Source organism: Pinus tabuliformis, chromosome 2_2, assembly GCF_031772625.1.
Source record: "Pinus tabuliformis cultivar Carrire ecotype Pingquan chromosome 2_2, CPIR1, whole genome shotgun sequence".
In the NCBI taxonomy this organism is placed as follows: domain Eukaryota; kingdom Viridiplantae; phylum Streptophyta; class Pinopsida; order Pinales; family Pinaceae; genus Pinus; species Pinus tabuliformis.
Window position 1 is genome coordinate 609,604,940 of NC_142300.1, and position 24,668 is coordinate 609,629,607.

The 24,668-nt window shown below is 33.5% G+C and overlaps 1 long non-coding RNA gene and 1 pseudogene across 1 annotated transcript; both read left to right on the top strand.

The window, feature by feature from the left end:
• The first annotated feature begins 248 nt into the window (after positions 1-248).
• On the top strand, positions 249-5,675 carry LOC149194134 (lanC-like protein GCL1; annotated as a pseudogene).
• A 16,185-nt stretch (positions 5,676-21,860) lies between these two features.
• Positions 21,861-22,368, top strand: LOC149194135 (uncharacterized). Its single transcript, XR_016254517.1, has 2 exons — positions 21,861-22,167; positions 22,244-22,368. It is a non-coding gene; the product is annotated as an uncharacterized LOC149194135 (long non-coding RNA).
• The last annotated feature ends 2,300 nt before the right edge of the window (positions 22,369-24,668 follow it).

Genomic DNA, 24,668 nt, shown 5'->3' on the forward strand with positions numbered 1-24,668 from the left:
CTCTAACTCTGGCCAAGGATTTTGGGTTCATAATACGTATAAGAGTTTGGTTGATACTACTTAGACGGATACAAAGAGTGAGTGGGGTGGGAAACCAAAGTCTTCAATGTTCTTGACATGGGAGCTCTGTTATTTTCCATATGTTTTTTTCCTTAACACTCGTCCATTCTCAATGTGTTACTTTTGTTTTAAGTTCCGGTGTTTCATAATGTTAAGTCATTTAATGTTAAGTCTCTTGATCCATTTAAATGGTAGCAGACTGGATTCGAGGTCGGATAAAAGCAAATACATGGACAGAAAACTATATCCCAAAACTACCTGCAGTGGACGAGAAAGGTAGAATGGTATGGTCAATGTTGTTACATTTCCTGTTTTTCGACTATTTTTTTGAAGAGAGAAAGAAGTAGACTTTTTTATTCGGACAGGCCAAGAAGAATAGTCGAATTCTAATGTTCTCTAAGATCTAGGGACTGAGGGTACGTTTTTGTAAACCATTTTAAGCTTAAAATACCTAATATTTTGCATCAACAAAGGCATGGCATTCTACGTTGTGAATTTCAAAAACAAGAAAGGAAAAGTCGCATGTGTACAATTGGAGCCGATTGGAAATCCGTCGCATTATAGACATGGTGAAAGGTAAAGAAAAATCTGTCTCTTTTCCAAGTAGGTGTGATGTTTTTCAAAATTTTCACGAGACCCTTCTCATAAAATTTCATGAATAGAAAAATACCTTTGGTTCGGTTCAAATCATAGACAATGTGCACCTCTCTCACAGCTGTGCTTCTATAACCAAAGCTTCATGACTAGAAAACTGTGAGTCTTTGGCCCGGATCATAAACCGTTTGTGTAGTTTCTTTTGTTTGGCCTAGATCATAGAAGTCTCTTCTTCCATACTAAGTCCTACAACTCAAAGAGCCTTATGAAGCCACAACCCATGAGAAGGACATATACACTTGAACTCAAAGCCAAACTTAAACCACATGGTGGAGTCAAAACCTTGGCTGCGAGTCTTGTGTGTAACTTCCACCAATTGATATCGTCGCTAAGTATAATGAATATTACAGTCATCACATTACCATGTATACGACATCGAAGTTCTCGTGAGACTCGTTAAAATGTAAAAGTGGACCAAATGCTACACCATACCAACTTCTTTACTTCATAGCGTTACTCAGGTGGACGTTTTACTCATGCATTTTGCCTAATACTATGTGTATTTCTATGATGGGCGCTTAAGTTTCGTATTTTAAATTAGCAACCCACATCATAAGATATATTCAATTGAGTCATTTGTCACTTGGTGTACAACCTTAAAAAAAACCACCAATTCCAAACTTAAAAGATATTTGCTTTTAAGTTACGTGATATGTTCTTTGACTATTTGATAGGTTACAAAGTGAAAAATATTTACTACCTTAATATGGACACATGACCTCTACCATTGAAGGAGGAAAGCAACACCTCCTTCCTCCGAGAGACATTTTTTAAAACAAATTAACTGAACTCAGATACCTATTGATATAGTTAAATGTCACGGGAGAATATTTACTACCTTAATATGGACACATGACCTCTACCATTGAAGGAGGAAAGCAACACCTCCTTCCTCCGAGAGACATTTTTTAAAACAAATTAACTGAACTCAGATACCTATTGATATAGTTAAATGTCACGGGAGATTAGTATAGATACATCTAAAATGAGTGGAGAATAATTAAATTTATTTAGTTGCAAATTTATTTTAGAGTGTAAGAAATTATGTGTAATTTTTTATTGTTTAAATTGTATTTTTGAATGATATATAGAAATATATACATAATTTTTTAAAATAATGTATAAAATATTTTACATAACACTTAGTTGAGTTATTTTGATAAGTGTAAAATAAAATGTTTTTGTTGTTATTAACATATTTTTAAGTATACATCAATATTATTTCATATTAAGAATTTTATTTATAACCCATATTGCATATTTTATTATATACAACATTAAAATATTTTTTTGAACATTTTTTTTGTATATATAAATATATATAAAGTTGATAGAAACATAAATTGGTTAACATAAATCTTCAGAGAGTTTATTTATATCAAAAATGTTAAAATATTTTTGAAAAGTATAATGTTTAAACATCTTATTCACATGTTTTTTTTACTTCTAATTACTTTACAGAGAATTATATTAGCCTTTAAGTCATATAGATGATTAATTAAACATGCATAGCATATATTTTTTTTGTCAACTCCATATGTGTACATGAACATAAACATATACTACTTAACATAGACATACGGCCTTCATATTACACTGTCAAATAAGTCTTTTGACTCAATGAAATATATTGATATGTACACAAGGCATCTATCTTTGAAGAAGGAAATAAACGTCTCCTCGTTCCCTGAAACAATTTTTTAACAAATTTCGAGAACTCAAAAACCTAGTTATATGTTATGAGTGAGAGTAGTATGTGGCATTTTCTCCTTTTAGCCAATGGTGCAAGTCTCCTCCACATCTCCCAGAGTAGACTCTCGAGTGCGAGGCTAGATATGTGAACAATAAAAAAAATTATTCAACGGACTTGTGCCACACTACATATGTTTATATGTAGTAGGTATTTCATTACAATAGATTTTCTATATATTACAAGTATTAATTTTAAAAATAAAATAAAATAATATTGTTATGTCACTGCGCATATAAAATTATATTGTTATGTCACTGCTTGCGCAGTGACATCTATTTTTGTCGGAGTTTGATTAGTTATGCCCATACAAGTAAAATTTTTCAACATTCCAAAGTTTACCCTCAAGTTTTGAGTTTTTATAACTAATTACATCAGCCCGCCACCGTTTGCCCACACATTATCTCGAGAATGGACGTCAGTGAAAACTAGCGGAGCATACGGTCTTACAAAACTATAAATTCCAATCTTTTCAAAATGCTGTAAGTGATTAACCTGCTGTCAATCCGAGTAGCCACGTAGTTTTTCGTGGGTTGTTTGTTAGGGCTTTATGAAAAATAAGAATATGGAGCGGTGGTTCATCTTCTCAGCCAAATGAGGAAGGTCAGGAAGTGGCCTCCTCTGGTAATGGCGGAGCCAGGCCCCTGTTAATGTTGTAGCAAATGGGCCATGGGGCAGAAATTACAATTATTATGTGGCTTGCATCTCCTCATTTTACTTCAATGATAATATCATAGTTCACTAAAATCCTATTTAGTTTGTTTTCATGTGCTTGTTGCATGACCAAAAATAAACCTGACCTTTTTAAATTGTGATTGAACTTAAAATTCGGTGGAGAGGTCTCACTTATCATTATATGTTGATATATTTGTGAAATTTTCTCTCTTCATCCTGTAAGTGATTTCTTCAGTATCAGTTTTTCCTGATATACCACTTTTGTTGCAGTTACAAAATCTTTACAATTCTAATATATGTTCATAACATGACCAAGCCTGAAATAATAATCCTTACGCCAGGATGATTTAAACAAGTATTTCTGAAATTAGCACCTTTTAAGTTTTGAGTTTTAGAACTATGGCTTTATGGTCAACTAGATTACTAATGTCGCCTAGGTATTTTTAAACTTAAAACCACATGTTTTACTAAGAAGAATTGAAATCTGATAGGGTCTTGTCCTCTTATTTGATTTGTTGTCTTTCTGAGAAAGATGTATGATAACCTATTGCATTAATTTGAATGTAATCCTAGAAAAAATTATCGAGAAGTGTGAAAGTTGAGCTTACTGTAGTGTTTAATATTGCTTTTGTTAAGGTGGTCGAATCAACATGGACACAACGGGGCTTCTGCTGCAGAGACCTAACCGTGTATAAAGGGTTATGAAGAACTGCATTCATGTGTTTCAAATCACATCAAACAAATGGGAATAAGGAGGATCTTGAATTATGCAGTTGTATTATTGATTCTAATGCAACAAACAATGGCGAGTTTAAGACAGTGAGTAATGTTAGCCAATTATAAACCCTCCATATTCTTATAAGCCCTTAACAAAGATGAGTCAATCCTTCGTTTCCTTATCAACATTTCTTAAAATGTTGATTCTATTTTTCAATTTCTGGCACTGATTTTGTGTTTTGTTGTATGTAATCCATGTAACATTTTTCTATGGCAAGGATGGTATCTATGATCTCAGTGTTGTTGTTTCCAATACAAGGGTGACAATTAACGAAAGGACTTCTTTTTGAATATTTTTTGGGAGGTACAAGAAAAAATAGCACTATTTGTGTTAATCCTTTTTATTGTTCAAGACTTGATAATCTAGAAAGAATTTCATTTTCTGTGTTGTTACCATCATTTCTTAAAATGTGAAAGCTATGAAGAGTGTAAAAAGGAAAGCTACTTGATAAACATTGTGTAACATTTTTTATTTTCAAATTTCAACAAATAGCACATGAAAGGGTACTTTCAGTGGGGCTAGAGGATGGGAGTTTTGGCACGCCATATGAATTGATGTATGGGCATGCAAGATTCCTATCGGATGCATTGTTCATAAAAAAAAATATCTTGGTGATGAAATAATTCCTTGGAGTGTGTTGGTCAGTATTTTATTCATTCAGTTTTCAATTGTGAAATAATAGAGCTCAATCTCTTGGTGAATTATTTTGAAATGGGTTAGCGAGTTGAAAATAGTTAATAGGTCACATTCTCCTAAGCCATTGAGGTATTTCACTTAGCCACACTATAGAGACCTGGAGACTTATATAACAAGTAAATAGATATGACAAGGAAAAATGTACCTTGAATAATCTATGGGAGCTGCTCATTGTCTCTGCCTGGTTTGATTTACCAATGTTCAATTATTTGGTTTTAGAGCCCAATTGTGGATGTTGTTTTAGCTCGTGGAATGATAAGTACATTCCATACACATTTCCCCCTAGTGTATCAATGGCATGGGATGAGGTACTAGGGGGATGCACATGAGTCGGATGGAATAATGCATGTCCTTCTTCATTTCACACTAGATAAATATGATTCAGACGATGTGAGGGGAACATTGATTTACATGATTAAAAAATGTTTCCCAGAGTCAGGAAGCTTCCCATCAAGTGAAGGTAACATGAGGGACAAGCTTGTGCAATGGTGCTATGGTGCACCTGATATTGTGATGTCTCTTCACAAGGTAGCACTTGTAGGACTTGAAATTTCATGGTTAAGGCTACATGATTAGTTAAGGATGTGTATGTTACTCATAAAAGTTGTAGTCTACCTTTCATCTACCTCTCATATTTTGATAGGATTTTACATTGAGAAAGAGTTAAAGGTTCATTTTTATATTTTTCTCTTTTTGTTTTCACTATTAAAAGGCATTTTCTTTTTATCAAGTGCTTCCAAGGGAACCTGTCTTTCGTCAAGATGCAATTCAGGTAGATGAATCGGTATGGAAGAAGGGTCTTCTAAAAAAAGATGGACTATGTCATGGTGTTAGTGGAAATGCTTACACATCTCTTGCCCTTTACCGCTTAACAAAAGAACTATATCTTAATCAAGCAAAGGCATTCGTTTGATTCCTTTATAACAATGGATGAGACTTATTTTATCTGGCTATATGCATGGTGGATATCATCCATACTCTTTATTTGAAGGCTTGGCAGGGATTGCATGCTTATACTTTTATATGGTGAAGCTTGAGCAGTCAAGGTTTCTTGGTTTTTAGTTCTAAAAAATGGGCTTGTTTATTTATCATTTGAGGAGTTTAAAGAGATTCTAAATTTCCATGGTACAGTTGTAACATCCACATGACATTTAGATGCCCACTACCTCAGTAGTCTTTCCTTGGAGGGGTATACCGCGTACAAGATGCAGATAGATATACTCTTCCTTTGTAACATTTTCCCTTGTAGTGTCTTTGCTGAGTGAAGCTGTAAAATAATGTTGATGTATATTGACCGATAGTGTTTTTGTGACCACTATAGTCACCAATAAAAGTTTGTCATCAATCCTTGTTAAATTTTGCAGCTTGAAATGTTTTATTAAATCTCTATTTTCTTATAGTTACAACAACCATGAGATTTTTCAAATGTATTTTTACTCACTAGCCTTTTTTTAATTTGGGCACAAGGCACATATTTAGTTATGTTGTTGGATATCCTTTTCTAAGTGGACTCCTTTATGGATTTTTCTACAAGTTGTAATGTATATAGATCTTATTAGAGATTCTTCCAACTATTATGTTTATCCATTTTCCATCTCACCAATTGTAACAACCCTGGTGAAAATTCCATGTAATAAAAAGTCAATAAAGGAAAAATAATAACCACAGTTATGGGACACTTATTCCAAGATGAATGTTGGGAAAAACATCCTAGTTTGGGTGCTAATTTCAGTGATTATGGCTAAGGAAATTGACAAATATAATGGCAAAGGATTTGGAAAGGAAAATTGGCATTTTTGGCAATTTATTTATGAAAATAATGGAAATTACGAGAAAAAGAAGGTGAAATGTCACATGTTGCACGTGAGGAGGAAAATGAAGGAAAACAATGAAAAATGAAGAAAATATAGGCCACATTGATAAAAAGGCTTCTGAGGATCAGTTGGTACCTTTTTTGTTAGTTTAGTTTTCGAGCTCTCTCTCTATTCTCTCTCTTACACACTCTTAGACACTTAAATTTTTCTTGGAGAACTTCATAATTGGATCAAGAAAGGCAAAGAAGTAAAAGAGGAAGCAAAGGTCAAGCAAGGAAGAGAAGGATTAAGAAACTACAATGGGTTTACTTACAGATATCGATTTGCAGTATGATTTCTTTGCTAGATTTGGCATGCATGGTTATTGGTTCTCTTGTTGTCATTGGCATGGGTTTTTCCAAGTGTGACAATGCTCTTCAGCCTTGCCTTCCCATTTTAGGATAGACTTGAGGTGATGGGTTCTCATGTTTTGGTGGGGCTGGATTGTCAGATGGATTCGAAACTGAGTGAGCTAGATCTCTGAAAGAAAAACCTCATGGCCTAATGATCCTTGAACCAAACTATGGATTGTGGTAAAGCCACTGGCCTAGAACCCCTAAACCAGACTATGGGTTGTGGTAAATCCATGTATTGTGTGGCTCAGTGGACCTAGGAATGCTCGACTACTGAATGACTGGATATACAGTAAAGCATAGAGGTGGTTGCCCATGATTAGGCCTAGTAATCCTTGTTAGTGAATGGTGGGATGTACAGTAAATCCTGGAGTGTGGGGTCTCGATCATGGCCTAGTGACCCCTCAATCAAACTGTGGGTTGCGGTAAATCCTAGGGACTACGAGGCAATAAAATTCCTCATGGTGTAAGTGGAGAAATATGGTCGCATCCATGCTCATTCAATTATTATTTTTGGTTATGAGTCCCACATTCATGGTTGGAATATGTCACATGGGTGATTGGCTGAAGAGAGACTTACCTCAACCAATCTATAGTCCGGTGGAACATGGTAGTCTCATACCGGGTTTGCTTTTTCATTCATCAATAACAATTCCTTTCCTTCATATTTTATGTGTAAATGTATTGGTTCATTTGTGGCAAATATGGTTGTTGTATCCTCATTATTTATGTTGTTTATATGTTGGTTATGAATATGTCTTATGACAGTGAAAATGTATGGTTCTCATCATGTTTTGATTTGTAAATGATTAAGCAATGAATCTATGACCTAATAGATGATAATGCAGCTAATTTGATAAGGCATCAATGCTTCTTAGTGATTCTCAGATAAGTATAAGACCCCTATGCTCAAATATGTTATTAGGACTTGTAGAATGCATATTTGTGACATGTTTGATGAAATTCCTATCATGGCTAGTAGGGGTCCATTCAAGTCTTTGTTCAATAATTTGTATTGGCATCATTGTATCTATGTTTCTTTTCATTTATGTAAATTCCATGGAGTTCTGGATAGTGAATGGATCTTAGCCCTAGAATTTGGCCTTAAATCTCGCAGTCGCTGGCAAAAAAAGGCTACAGTTCATATTCAAGCGGGCTTATGGGAGTGATCGGGACCCTCAGTCTCTTGGAGGGCTTGGCAAGGGAGTGACTGGGCTCTAGGTCCTTGAAGTGTTGAGTTTCCTCAAGGGTTGGTTACCTAGAAATGCGAAGTAGCTCCTGGAGGTTACGTAGGACGTGTGGATGGTCAGTTTTGTTGTGTTTCATTGGTTCCACTTCCCTAAGGTGACCTAGGAGATTGAATTAGATCATAGTAGCCTCTCGTCACATGTTTACCCCGGTTGGCCGGTTAATTGGGTAGATGTGGGAGGAGGGTGTTACACAGTGGTATCAGAGCATGGTTCACTCCTTGGACTAGATGGACGGTGTGTTGGTCATGCATTAATGTCAATTGCATATATGTGTTCTCATGTTTGTGATCTATGTACTGGCTGTGCATGCATGGTGTTGGTTATGGTTACAGTGGTGTTTCCATGTGAAAATTGATGGCGTTGTTGTTTTATGTGTTTATCATGAGTTTATGTCGGTTATGCACTGAATATGCATAATAATGTTTGTATGTATTTTGTATGCATGCATGTTATCCATGTGTTGATTATGCATACATTGATATGGGTGTGGTTTTCATGCATGAGGTGATGATGTGTTGTTGATATGGTCATGAATTGATGATTGTACTATGGTTAAGATGATATTTGTATTCTATTATGACTATTTTTATACATGTATCGTGCTAATCCGGCAATTCTTGCAGATGAAATATCATCCCCATGTTATACTGAGATATGTTGGTTTGCTTATGATTTGGTTTAGCTGACATAGTGTGCCTTGCACGAAGTGATCAAGATGACTAGCAAGATGGTAGACTACAGGGATTATCTCTATGAATCAGATGAGCAATGTGATGTTGGGAACTCTTCTGACTTAGCAAACACAATGAGTAGTTTGAAGGAAGAAATACGGAGTTTTAAAGCGGATAATGATAGAATCATGCAGGCACAAGAGAAACAAGAAGAAGTCAATTACGCAATTCTTCAGAGTTTGTCAGAATTGCAGAGACAAGGGCCACTCTAACTCAGCTATGGACAAGAGGATGGGAATAATGGGACATATGGTAGTCAGTCTCATAGTGGTCACAAGTCATATAGAGATGATATGATCAGAGATGGTAGATTCTTGGATTCTCCAGGTAAGAGAGGTGATGGACACATGTACTATTCTAGTTCTCGTTACGACAAACACTATGATCATCATCGTTATCACCCTTACAGGAGGAGTGATAAGGGATACTTTCTAGATGAATTTAAGAAATCAAAGCCGCCTAGTTTTGATGGAGAGTTGAAGAAGCCTGACGACGTAGAGGCTTGGTTACTAGGCATGAATAAGTTCTTTGAACTGCACGAGTATACAAAGAATATGAAGGCCATAATAGTTATCTTCAACCTCAAAGGGAAAGTTGTTATCTGGTGGGAAGATGTAAAATGGGCTAGAAACATCAAGATAGAGGAGATGAGTTGGCATGAATTCAAGACTCTTTAGAAATAAGTACTTGTTGGAAAGGTACTACGACAGAAAAGACATGGAATTTTATGAGCTAAAGATGGGATCGATGACATATGAGGAGTATATGACCAAGTTGTTAGATCTATTGAGGTATGTACCATATCTTAAAGATGAAAAGGCTAAAGTTCAGATATTTGTTAGTGGATGTCCATTAGCATTTAGAGATCATATTGAGTATGATGAGCCTCTGTCACTTGAAGAATTTATTCTTAAACTAAAACACTGAGATGAGCAATCAAAGTGTAAAGGAAATGGAAAGGTAAAGTTAAAGGTAAATGGTAGCCAAAAAGAGTAAGACCTGAGAATGCATAAGAGAAAGAGAATGTTGCACCACATAAGAAGTTTAATGCAGCTAGATAGGGACATGGGTCACAACGATAGAATATATGTGATGGTACAGGATATTTGGAGTGTTGGACATGGGGTAAGGAGTATCTTAGGAAGTATTTTCCACAGAATCAGGGTGGTAGGCCTCAGATCTATAGTGACCAGTCCATTTACTTTGTCCACCATTAAAATTATTATGGGTGATGTCTTGCGGGCTCAGTTGTATTGTGGGGTCCACCCGCTGTAGCAAGAGCCAATATTAATTCTCTTCGGCCAGAGTCAATCACCTCGTCATTCTGACGTCTCTAGCCTAGCACATCCCTTTTGCACAATATTAGTAGCCTATTGGGCTCCATCCAGCAGGATGATGCTATTATTACGTCATCTGTAACATGTGTCAACCTATGATAGGTGACACATGTCACTCAAAAATGGCTTTTTGGGTGCCCAAAAATTCCAAAAATGACTACCACATGTCCATTTCCGATTGGACCATGTCATGCTGATGTCATCATCCATGTCGTCTCGAAGAACTAATAAGATGTTACACATGTCCAGTAAGAGGAGAGAGAAAAGGTCATGGAGGTCTTTGTTTTTTGGCAATTTTGTTTGTTAATTAGAAAACCAACGGATTCAAGAAATTCTTCCCTTGACACCACTCCTCACTCTAGTGTGGTTTGTGGTTTTTAGAGGAGAGGTCCCGGGGTGAACCTCCATCGTTGATATACGTGATCGCTGGTGTGAGAAAACGCCTCCCTTGACCGCCAAGCCTTTCTAAAGGGTTGTCTTAGGTGCTATTGGAAAATCGCCACATGGCCTGGTGCTTACCTCGCAGTGCTTAATTGTGTACTCTCCAAACAAACTTTTGGGAAATCATTCTCAGGCTCGCCCTCAGTGGGTTGAGCTGTCAGAGTTGGGACCTCTACTTAACTCCCATTGGACCACGTTATATTGTCGCGTCCCCACCAAGTGGGCTCCACCCACTCTATTGCATCTGACGCTTTACTTCTGTGTTCTCTGTCAAATCGGTTAGGGTACGCTTGTTGGGCTACCTCTACCGGGCTAGAATGTTATGTGGGCTCTGCCTATGGCCAATGAAAATTATTCCCGTTGCTACGTTGTTAGCCACGTCTTCCCAAAGCTTTGCATAGAGGTTCCTCCAACCTTTTCGCTAAGTTTGGCACTTAAGCCAACTTTAGCTATGTGCCAAAGACTCACCCAAACAACTTTTAACTATTCTATCATGGACTTAAGGTCACAAAACTTTGACTGGCTCTTTTTCAAACTAGGAGGCGATTTTCAAACTTCCACATACCACTAGAAAGCTCTTTCAAATCTCTATCCATCTGACTGGGTTTCACCTACATCTGAGATGATCTACTACTCTAAAACTGGCTCCAAATCCTCTGCACCATTCTTATTCGTGATGATATTCTTTTGATTGATCCTTTGCCATTCTTTTCCTTTTCCACCTTTGCCATTTCCTTTTCCTTTTCCTTTTCCTTTGCCAATAATTACAACACTGTTTCTAGTGCTTTGCAATTTCCATGCTTTCCTTTGTCACCTTTGTCACTTTTTCCTTTGCCACCAATGATTTCCATGTTTGACTTTTCCAATATTTGTCCATTTTTCCTTTACCTTTGCCTTTTCCATCAATGACAACATATTTCCAACACTCCATTTATATATCCTTGAAGTGATCATGTATTTACATAAATAGTTTGTCAAATTAATTTACCCCTTGATTCATCTACTAAGGAAAATTTCACCACATAGCCTTAGATGGTATTTCTTAATGCCTACTTGTGGAAGTACCTTGTGTTACAATATCTTACCTTGAGCCAAGCACTATGAGACTTGAGGAAGCAATGAATTTCTTCTTTTCTATAGGTCATGGACACTTGATTTTCCTATTATTTTTATTTATTGGAGAAACTCTTCCAAGCATTCTTTGTCCTCTATATAAATTGCAATTATGTTAACTTAGAGTGGTTCTCTTTTAATTCCTTTAATGATGAAAGGAAGGATGATTTTTCCAATTCTTTAAGGAAATTTTTGGTTTATTTTATATTTTTCTCTTATATATAGGATGGAGAGTTGATTATTGATATATTCCAATCCTCTTGAATAACATTGCAGACAAGCTAAGTGATATTAAAATGAAAATGCATGGGACGTAGCCCCCTTTTTTTCCTATCACAATAAATATGGGTTTATGATCCAAAACAGTAGGAGGGGAGTTAATGGATTGGTTTTACAAATTCAGTGAAATATCCTAGTATCAAGTATCAACTTAATCTCTTTACTAAGTGATGAGGTCTAAATCTTTCATTCAATTAAACATATTTTCCTATATTAGGTTAAAACATAGTTACCGATCAAACGAGAAAATTACTTAGTACCCATTTTTTTGAGGTAGCAAAAGATCACCCGATCTTAATAAGTGGTGATTCAAAATAAACCTTTTTTTTAGCATATTTTTCGCACTTTAGATTTTCTTATGTATCAAGTATGAACATTTTTTTTTAAATGTGAGTGATTTTCATGTCGATTTTAAAAAGTATTGATCTAGCATCAACCCCTTGTTTTAAAGGGTTGATTTTTGATACTTTAAATTTTCTAATGTCTTCTTCTTCCCCAAGATATTTATTTTTATGTCTATTTTGTATTTGTGTGTTTTTTTTTTTCTTTTCAATTTTTTTTGTAATGAAATCTTCATTTTTTCGCATAGTTAAAAAAATTATAAAACGATCAATATTTTAAAGGTAGTATTTTCTATATGCTTATGTAATGTTAATTAATATTTCAATGCACATTAGATACTTGTCACTAGAAAAAACAATAATTTAAACATTTGACAAAAGAATACACATTTTCAATATAAATATAATGAAAAAAATACACATTTTGAGACTTTTTGTAAAAAATGATATGTCAAATAAATGATTTTTATGGGAAAATCCTAACAAAAAAGGCTTAAAAAGTAGATTTTTTATGAATTTTATGTTAAAAATTAATAGTAATCACAATTTTTTTACAAAAAAAAATGAGTTACATAAAAATTGAAATTAAAATCAAATAATACAAATATTGAACATATAACAAAAATGATCAAATTCTCATTCTTCTCATAAAATCTCAAAGTCAAAAATTACAAGTAAAACTAATGAATATCTCTCAAAGTTGAGCCTGATTTGCAAGCATAACTTAAAGGTCATCAACAATATCATATAATCCATGTTCATAATTTTCTACAACTTCATTATTTTCTTCTTCCACAATATTTTCTTCTTGAGTTTCCACATTTTCTTCTTCTAATGGATCTTTCATGTCTACAAAACTCTCAAAGTGTCATTTTCCAATTATTCCATATAATGGTGGTTGAGGTTCCTTATCATTTTTGTCACACGTGATTGATTAAAATCTCATTTGCTCAAACCAACTTCTTGCATTGCATCTCGAAGCAATTAAAGAGCATTAATTCTTTGTTGAATAAAATTGCATTGTAGTGGGTCTTTTTCAATCGCAATGCGATTTCTTCCTTTTTGTAGGCAACATGCTAGTGTTATACCTAATAATCAAGCACAAAAAAATATGTAAGTAAATTAGTATAAACACATAAAAACGAAAATAAAATAAAATATTAAAATTTAATTTTATATAATAAAAGTTCCCTGAACCTGAAAATCCAAAGAAAATCCAAAACCCAATCTCCTTCATCTGAACATAAATCTATAAGATAGTTAATCAATGATTGCGGTTTTTTATAAATGTTAATTATCTCTCCTTTTGCATCTTTATCCTCATATGTTAACTTTCTTACGGCAACATCATGAACTAGTCCTTGGCTATGACTCTTTCCATCTACTTGATTCAAAAGAATAGACATATAATTATCATTTTTTTTCCAACGCTTAACATGGATGAATTCACAATCACTTATAATTGGATGATCTCTGGAAGAAATAAGATTTGACTTTTTCCTATAACATGACATAGTAAAATTTCAATTAACTTGTACATATTTTTTTTAACATTAACCAAACATACAATTTCAATGTCTTACCATGTAAGTTGCATTTTTGAGTTTGTTTTTCGTTTGAAGCTTGTTAATAACATTGCAAATTATGTGTTTGAATGAAATGTCACAAATCTCCAAAGTGGTGATGTTGTGACTTTTTCAAAGCCCATAACCTCTTTATTAAAAGCTTGATAAGTATGAGGCTCACTATCATGTCCAATGTTTGGGAAATTGAAACCATGAGGAATGTCTGCAATAACCAGGGCATATTCCCTGTTAGGTATGATTTTTACAATGTCTTCACAATAACCTTGTATTATTTGATATTGGATAGTGTCCATCCCATTCCAAATTAAATTAGTAAGAGTAGGATCAAGTTCAACATTCCTAAGATGTCGTTTTCTAAACCTTTCCAATTTAACTTTTTCAATAAACTTTTGAAAGTATTAAGTACCCCACTCACATCCTTCTTCGACATGTTTAAAAAAATAAACAAATATAAGTATAAGTAAAAAAAAAAAAATACATATGAATAAAATGAATGTAAAACCCAATTTACCTTTTCCGATTCAAGATAAAAATATTTATCTGTTGATGTAGACCTTGATTCTAGTAGTTGCGTACAACATCATTCCAACTCTCTTCATTCAACATTCAAACCATATGTTCTTGTATTTTCATATAAATCTTATGACTCAATAAATAAAGCAAAAATTGTTAATATAGTGATATGTATAACAAATACTATCGTCAACAATATGTTATATTCAAAAGAAAATTATAATCCAAGAAAAAAATAAAAATAAGTCAACAAACTTACTTTTGAAATTATGAGCACATTTCATCATAACAATTCACCTGACTTTACAAAACATGGTATTAATTTTACTAGTTTGTCATCATTCACTCCTTGAAATTTTCTCCAAGGTGTGATAGCCATATCATCTGGAAGTTGTTTCATTTCAGGACCTGTCTTACAGTTGACACATATTATGGGTTTAGAATTTTTAACCTTTTGATTTTTTATGGCAATATTCTCCCTTATGTCAAAAATATCATCAATCAATTCCCATATCTCCCATGTTCTAAATTCCAACTGGAAAATGTTATCCATGCCTATGAATAATTCTGAATTTATTTTGCCACCTTTTGAATTGATTTTATCATGGATTTGATAACTTCTTTCCATACAACATTCCTTCTGAAAGCTTAAACTAACTTTTTTATTATCCCCACCACATTTTTCTACAAATTAATTATGAATAAATCTGACCCTTCGGATGAAAGTCATAAACATTATGATCACACGCCAATAAATTATGTTTCTGTTAAACCAACATAAATGATGCATTTCATTGTTTCAAAAACAGAGTTATTGGGATATTTCTCGATCAATTGTCTTTTGGCCTCTACTGAATGGTTCCCTCTAATTACATAATATTTGTATTCAAAACATTGTGTCCTATCAACAAGAACCACATAATCCACCACATATGCATATGGATTGTACCTGAACAATGTTTTCAAATTATGGACATGTAGGTGATGTGCCTTTCTAATTTGATATTGAGATTTTCCTTCCTCTAGCCTATAGAATTGGCTAACATTAAGCTGAAATGTTTTTCCACCATTAATTAATTTATTCTTCCTCAAGTGATATCGAATGGAATTTTGTTTTATTTTAATAATTTCATCATCTAAACTAGCACCAATTGTTATGATTTCTTTTCTGCCTTTAGAACTTTCACTTTGATCTTCATTGTTGCCTATGATTTGAACATATTGACCAACTTTTGATTTCTTCTTCTTACTAGTTAACATATATTCTTCTACATAAACAATCTCACTAATGGTGACATATTTTTCAGCTTCATCTTCAACTTCAATTTCCACATCTTCAAAAGAAACTTATTTGGCTTTTCTTGATTCACCCACCTTAGGGATTCTTTGATAATATTTTGTATGTACTATTGCAGTGTCATGGATTGTTACTATTTGCTTCCTTCTCCTTTATTCTTATGTCTTTGTATGGAAACTATTAATCACATTCATAATATTTGGTTTTAGATAATAAATACCCTCCAACATCATTGAAAGACTCTTAGTAAAATCATATCAAAGAAAATACAATATGTCAATGATCAATCATTTATAAAAAAATTAATGATCCTTACAATAATGCATAACACATAAAAATAAATAAGCATACTTACAATGTTATTTGAAATGTTGGTTGCGATGTCTTTACACAATGGTGTATATTCTTCATATGTATCATACTTGACCTTTGAGAGACGATATCTAACATTTTCATGTGTCTTGGGTAATTTTGCAAGAACATAAACAATGTCTACATTCGGCACCAAACATATGTTTCGTACTCTGCCCATCACCTCATATGGTTAACCCAAGTTAATTATACCACAATATAGATAGATATCTGTATTATCATCGGTTTCAATACTTTTAACATGCCATGTAAAATTTGTTTTATTTATTTCTCATGAATTCCTCCATTCGAAAATAATTTTGAATGTACTTGATGAGGCAGTTGTTTGACTTTTACGATGTTTTTCAGTTCGGCTATGTCTAACAGTATTCATAGAGCATCCAACTGCAACTTTAGATGATGGAATTGTTGTTCGTGTTCGAAAAATATTCACAAAGACCTTCCTTTAAAAAATAAAAAGAAAACAAATTAACAATATAAATGTTATTTAAAAAAAATATAAATATAAAAATAATTTAAATTTAATGTTAAAAAAAATCAAAATTTTTAACATTAAATTTAAATTTAAAAAGTTATATATATAGATAGATAGATAGATAGATAATTTATATTATAAAGCTATAAAATTGTTGTTATATATAAATTTGAAATTATAAAAACATAGTTATTATATATAAAAAATAATTTTAAATAATTTTCCCTCCCCCGCTTGCCTAGGCCCTAGTCCAGCAGCCTAGGGGCCATTGGCTTGGGGCTTGGCATACAGCAACCCCCTACCCGCCCAGGCCCGAAGTTAGCGGCACTTGGGCCACAGGCCAATTCTGTCTGCTTGGGCTCGGGCAGACCTGTTCGAGCTCGGGCAGACCTGCTCGTGCAAAAAAAAAAAATTATTAAAAAATATTTAATTTCATTTAAGAAAAATTATTTTAAAAAAAACTATATTTATAATTTAAAAAAAAAATCAATTAAAGAAAAAGATCAATAATTGAATTTAGGCTTTTGTGATCCATATCAAATTTTTGAAGATTCTTCGGCGAAAATCACATAGAGATACTTTTGTCTCTATGTGATTTTCGCCAAAGAATCTTCGAAAAAGATCAACTTATATATATATATATATATATATATATATATATATATATATATATATATATATATATATATATATTTATATATATATATCAACTTTTATATATATATATATATAGTTATTTAAAAAAAATACTAAAATAAAACAATAATTTCTTTAAAAACAAAACATTTAAATTAAAAAAAAAAAACTATATTAATATAGTTTAAAAAATTCAAATTCAATAAATGGTTTTTAGAAAAGATATTAATTAATTCTCTTTTTTTCGCATTTTTGGAAAGAAAAAAAAATCAATAAAATGATTTTTTCCTCTAGCGGAACAATTTTTTTTTGTTTTTACATGCAAAAATTGAAATGCTCCCCAATCGAAATTTTAAAAAATAAAAATAAATAATAACACCTATCTTTTCATTTCAAAGCCCTATAAAATAAATAAAAATATTATTTTTTCTATTAAAAATCCTACAAGTGGGTTTTCTTGTAAAACAACAAATTTTCTCCAAATTCCTTTTCAAGTAGTCAAAATAGAAGGAAAATTAACTTTTAAAATGCGAAAAACTCTCGTTGAATCTGTTATCAATGACAATACAACTCCTCCGCAAAATTGCTTCAAACTTTTTAATAAGACCTAGAAGACTTGATGTGATATGACAAATATAAACAATGAATTATATTTTATAGCGATGATTGTGTGATTATTTTAGCATTTCTCGAATGTGAGATTAAAATTAAATAAATAAAAATATTTAGTTAATATTATAGGCTTAGATTAGTTTTTATTCGTTGTGGAATAAAAAATAAAATATTAATTATAAAAGTTAATTTAGTTACGTGGTCAATGTTAAAAAATTTAAATAGAAAAATTATTTTAATTTTGAAGAAATACATTAAACGAAAATTTATGTGGATACTTTGAATAGAAAGTAGGGTGAAATTTTTCAAGACCAAAAGTTTAGTAATATGTTTTCAAGTAAATTTTTGACAAAAATTTTGGAGGGAAATATTTCAAAATGAAATTTTTGGAGGGAAAATTTTCAGCAAAAGATTTTGGGGAAAACTTTGGAGGGAAAATTTTCGGCGAAAAAAATTGGGGGGAAACTTTAGAGGGAAATTTTCAATCTCTAAACTATAAATTGTCAATGGCAGAGAGTGCATTTGTATCGTTCAACAACTTCTGGTTGAAGGTCATGGATTCTTCTAATAGTGAATTTTTTCTTTTTGTAGGATCAACATCTCCATGATGCAACAACACTATTCATTTTAATGAAGGTAACAAGAATTCTTTCACTACGAATAGAGAGACAAATTTTCCACTTGGTCTTAATCCTAAGGATGATGAAAGCAGCATTGACGAAGGGTAGCAAAAAAAATTTCCAGTGAATAGAGAGTCAATTTCTCCACTTAGCCCTAATCCTAAGGATTATGAGAGCACCACTGACGAAGGGCGGGATGAAGAATTTCTAGAAAATAGAGAGTCAATTTTTCCACTTATTCCTAATCCTATGGATTATGAGAGCACCACTGATGAAGGGGGGCGGGGGGTACGGGGGGATGGGTGAAGAATTTCTATAGTCAAATTTTCCACATAGTCCTAATCCTAAGGATTATGAGAGCACCACTAAGGAAAGGGAGGGTGAGGATGAACAATTTCGAGTAAATAGGGATTTGAAGTTTCCACTTAGTGCTAATCCAAAGGATTATGAGAGCACCATTGACGAAGGGGACGATGAAGAATTTTCATTAAATAGAAATTCAAAGTTTCTACTTCCTCCTAATCGCAAGGATAATGAGACCACCATTGATTAGGGGAGGATGAAGAATTTTCTGCAAATGATAATTTGACTATGAATAGAGAGTCATATTTTCCACTTAGTCATAATCCTAAGGATTATGCGAGAACCCGTTTTGAAGGGGAGGATGAAGAGTTCTTTCACATGATAATTTTAGAGCCAAATATGTGAATAATGAATTTTCTCTAAGTGAGTGTTTCAAAGGCACTCAGGTTTATGACGAATTGAATCCTCCAAGGGAGGATTTCAAAAGCACGAATGAAGATGGTGAAGAATTTTGTCTAGGTCAAGATTTCAAAAGTGCAAACGTTGGTTGTGAAGAATTTCCTTCAAGTGAGGATGGTAATGAATATTTTCCAAGCAATGATGGTGATGAATTTTCTAACTATGCTTATAATGGTCATAGTAAGTATAATATTCCACCTAATAATGTTGAAAATACTTCTATAGAGAATAGTGAAATGATGAAGACGTTGCAAGAAAATGTTGTATCTAGAAGTAGGAGTAGACATTTTCATATCAATCCTAAATATTCCAATTATACAAGGTTTTGGGCATAATATCTCACAAGTAGAAGTTCTATTGGTGATATGATTTCAAGTGAATGTTGTCAAAAGGATTGCTTAAAACATATGGATTTCAAGTTTGCTTTGGAGCAAAGGAAGAGATATTTTTCAATGAATAAAAGCGTGCAAAATTCATTTTTAGTGGGTTGCATGCAACCTACAGTAACATATTATGATTATCATATTAGGAATATATTGATCTATAGAAAGGCTTTCAAAATGTTGCATTCAATTTGTAATTTTTATTTTTCAAGAATCCAAGAAAGACTTGAAGATGATCCTACATATTATTCAGAAGTACATTATAAAAGAGAGGTTGGACCATGAACAATTACTGTAATGTCATGGATGAAAGACTTCTTTTCAAAGCATTAAGAGTGTATGCCAAATAAAGACACAATACATATTCTGGATAATTTCTCAAGACACAAAATCTACAACTTATATAGAGAATATGCAAAAGGTGTTTAAGGATATGGTAATTTTATTACATATTCATAATTTACAAGGACATGGAAGAACGAATTCAATAATGATCACATTCCTAAGAAGACAAGGATGGGGGTTTGCAATACATGTGCTTCTCTTAAATAAAAAATGGATAAATGTCAAGGGGCAGAAAGAGGTATGCATTCATAACATTATTTTTAAAAATTGGATAGTTATCAACTATAAAAATATATTTATTAATAGGTTTCTTTTATTTTATGTGCAGATTCCATTGCCAAATCATTTTAACAGCATCGCAATCAACAAACAAGTGAAAGAAAAAAAATTGTATAAGCATCGAAAGAAGTGTTATGATAATCCAAATAAATATTTGGGTTTGATAATTGATGGTATGGACCAAAAGAAAACACTTTTGCCACATTTTTTCCACACACCAAAAACTTTAAATGAGGAAATTTTTATTCACTTTCACTTGGTTGGTCGTATGGTCTTTAATGTGAAGATGTTGCGAAGGGTTTACTTCATAGCTCTAAATATTCATAATGATCCAAATCTTACCATAACTATAATCGATGGTGTGGTTTCTCATTGGTCTGGTATTCTTCCTGAAGTTTTGTATCTGCAATTAGACAACACAAGTCGTGAAAACAAAAACCAGGTTCTTTTTGGATATCTAAACATGCTTGTTCAATTGGAAATTTTTAAAAAGGTAAAGGTTGGTTTCTTTCTTGTTGGGAACACTCATGACCATACTGATCAGACGTTTAGTTGTTTTTCAGTAACATTGAGGAGGAAGTATGTTGGGATCTTGCCATCATTAATTGAATGTATTAAGAAATGATACATTCTAGAGCCTATTTTTCATGTGTTGGAAGAAACTATTGACATGCGAAGGTTTATTCTGCGATCACATGATGAGGAGAAATGCATTGAACCACTTAATGACATTAGCTTCCAACATCAATTTTGTATCAAAAAAGTTGATGTAAAAAAAATTATAGGGGGCAAAAAGTATTCAACAGTTGTAGAATGGGGGTCATTAAAGCTCACCTAACTAAATTTATTGCCACGAAGCGGCTGGTCTAGTTAGGTGAGCTTTCATGATAAATTTTGATTATCTTAAGATTCATTTCTCTCTTATTTTTTTTTATAAAGAATAAGTTTTTAATTTTGGTTTGGTTTAGTCTCTAGTAAAAAAAATGACATAAGATTTCTCAATCTTATTTTCCAATTTACAATTTGGAAGACAATACAATTTACCCACAAAAAAAAAAAAAAAAATTCCTATCACCTACTCCTTCCCCTAATCCTTAAATGAGTATGTTAGTTATATTTTGTAAAATCCTAATTATTTTTTTTAAGGAAAGTATACACTTTTCAATATAATATGTATGCATTAGTTGTAGTACTACCTTTTGAGAATATTGGCAACTTGCGAAATTTCATTTTTAACTTTACTGTGTCATTTAATTCCTTATTAGTCCCTGCCATCTAGCAATGGCCAGGGACTATAGTAATCGTTCCGAGCGATGTTAACATTAATTCACCTGCTTGTGACCTGCTTCTTATCGCCGGTTGAGGGAGTATATCCAAAGTTTTTTCGTATATAATAATTCACCGTGTTATTTGGCCTCTTCCCGAGGCTAGAGGCAAAAAAGCATAGGTTATAGGCGGAGTACAGGTAATTACAACAAGCTGCTGTTCACTCGTGCATGAAGTAATGCTAGCATTAATCCTCTAGCGTTTAATGTTAGAGATTAATACCACTGCTATTGTATGTACCCTGCTACAGCACGCTGTATGCTTGCCACCTCATGTAGCACCGCCGTACACCTGCAAGCTCATGCACCATCGTTACATGTACGCCTGCCACGGTATTTTGGTCATTGTGGCTTCTATAGTACCTAAGCTCATCGGCCCTGCGCTCCAGGCATAAATAAATGAAAGGGTAAGACTGGCTGGCTATTAATGTAAGCATTCTTCCTTCGTGACAACCTGTGGCCTGCGCAGGGAAGCTTATCAAAATTCCATGCATGTAAAAGACATCAAAGTGAAACTAATGTGTTATGATTTGATGCAGGGAAATTTGGCAACTAAGACTGTCTAGCATACCTGAACTTTGAAGCAGCAGCGAGCCTGGGAGTTTTAGCTGAACAGGAGCCGACTCGTCCATTCTCCTACCTGCTATACCAGTAAGTCCATTTAGCTAATTAATTCTGAAAGTCCATTCAGCTAATTAATTCTGATTTCGAACTGGTTCGCTGCTAGTCTGATGAAGCCTTCTGCATAATAATGGAGTCCAGTCGGGCTGGAAGCTGATTTTCCATTGCAGCAGTGCTCCAAACAGGATACAAAATGCTTTACCAGGTTAAAATCCTGCGATTTCTGCTTCACTGTATGAAAATTTCGATTAGTTATGCATTTTTATGAAGTTACCAGTCAATTTAGAAACCTGTAAAAACCTTATGCGGTACAGTGAAGGCCGCACAGATGACAATCGCAAAATTTAATAAAAATTCTGTTGGCAAATGAGAACAATTTGACTAGATTTTAGCTTAGCTGGGTTTCATGTGATATTTACATTGCTAACGATGACATGTTTTTACAGTGGTGTATTTATGTACATTAAAATTTAATAATTAATTTCAATACCATTGCATAATTTTAATACAAAATTAACAAGCTCAATCTATCCCTTGTTCATATTAGCATTATGTTACAATTTGTCAACTGAAACTTTAGGCAATGTAGAAAAAGGCAGAGTTCAAACCTGTTTTCGCAGAGCAACAGTTTTTTGTGTCGCGCTCCATCCATTATTGCAGAGAAATTGAACATGTTAGATACCCCAAGATTGAATCAGATCGGCCTTGATAGCGTGAATTAAGCGTGAATTAAGCTCAGTTTCAGCAACTTTACCTGTTCTTTCTAATTTCCACTCTTTCAGTCGCATTTGCTATACCGTTCTCGTGCACGTGACCTATCTTCCGTCGCTACCAGGAAAGGCTTGTTGATACCGATCTCTCTATCATTCCGCTTTCCTGACCGGAGCTCCTGACCTTCGCCTCCGGCCCTGAGCAGTTTTCTGTGTCTGGCTCCATCCATTACCGCAGAGCAATTGAACGTGTGGAGGAGCGAGGGGATATGTGTCATTTTGTCGCCGCTCCTCTTCTTTACGTGTCTTCTTTACGTGTCTGTGTGCTTGTTTTCCATCCATGTGTAAAGCACATCATGCCTGCACACGTTATTTGTTGTCTTCTTTATTTTCGAAGCTATTCAAAATGGGGCGACATTTATGAGCTAATTCCTTCACTGTTTATTTTTATTCTTATGATTATGTATATTATGTCTTTTATATACTCTTATAAAGGTATGTTTTTAGTGTTTATGTATATGTTTTGCCGTTCTCTAATCATGTGTTTATATACATTGTGTATGCGCTACAATAACTATGCAAACCAATAATTCATAAGCAGGCCTTTTATCGTAAGTATCAACTAAAGTTACAAGTGCATATTTTAAATAATAAAAAAGGCCGCAAGAAATCCAAAGTTAATAGTAACAAGAACTCTGCTTTCTTGTACAATATAAAACTCGAACTCCGTTTCTATAAATGAAGATTAAATCAGTTTATCTACACTAACCGCTGTAGCAATAAACGAATAAATTTTCATAATATACCTGAAAGTTAGCTATTAAAATACTCGAAGAGGCACATTTCAAACTCTAAAACCTTCTCTTCATTATTTTTTATTTAAAATGCCAAGTGATCTTAACAAAGCAATTGTCTCTTTAGTAATAAATCAGATATTCATGGATTTCTAAAGCTTGAGCTGCTTATGGCTGCAAAATGTTTCCCTCCTTACTCCCAAGCTGGGCTCTTGAAACTCTTGCACTCTCTGGATTCTCTGAACCTAGTTCACTGCACGAAGATTGAGTCCCAGCAATGCTATCAGATAAGTTAGTGAAGTTCAAGGAATTCATAGGAAAAATACAAATTGCTACTACTACTGTATATGCTTGTATATGATAAGTAGACAGAGCAAGAAACTACACAGTAACATAGTTACACCGTGGGTATGAGTTGCCAGTCAGTATGTAACTTGCATTGATTCAATTGCTGGAAGCTATGTACTCAAAATACATAATTACACAGTACAGTATGAATCGTATGAGTTGCTAATTAGTAAGTAAATTGCATTGATTCAATTTCTTGAAGCTATATAATTAAATATAACTAAAATAGATACCAATGTTAATATTAACTCACACATGCATGCATGACTGAAGCACTAGCATGACTAAATTAGAACTCTAGCATGATTGACACTTCCTAAATTTAGATTGTAAGTAAACTGCCTGAGACTACATGCTGACCGAGAGTAATTATCTCCAACAGTATATAAATAGAATCAAACCTGCGTATGGTTGTATCATCGCAGCAGTCCAATGGGTGAGTTTCATCATAATTCTGTTGATTCGTAAAGCCTTGAATACAATCATGATAATCAAACCAGTCATCCAGCCACATGGTCTCTAGAGGAAGTTCGGGAAGAATATGAAGACATTCTTTGATGCTGCTTCTGTCCATGAAATCTGATATTAAAGGTTCTTCAGCATCGAAACCCACGTCATCCTTGCACTCTTAGCTTCTGCAAACTGATATTATCATTTCTCTCAGTCTCCCACTCATACA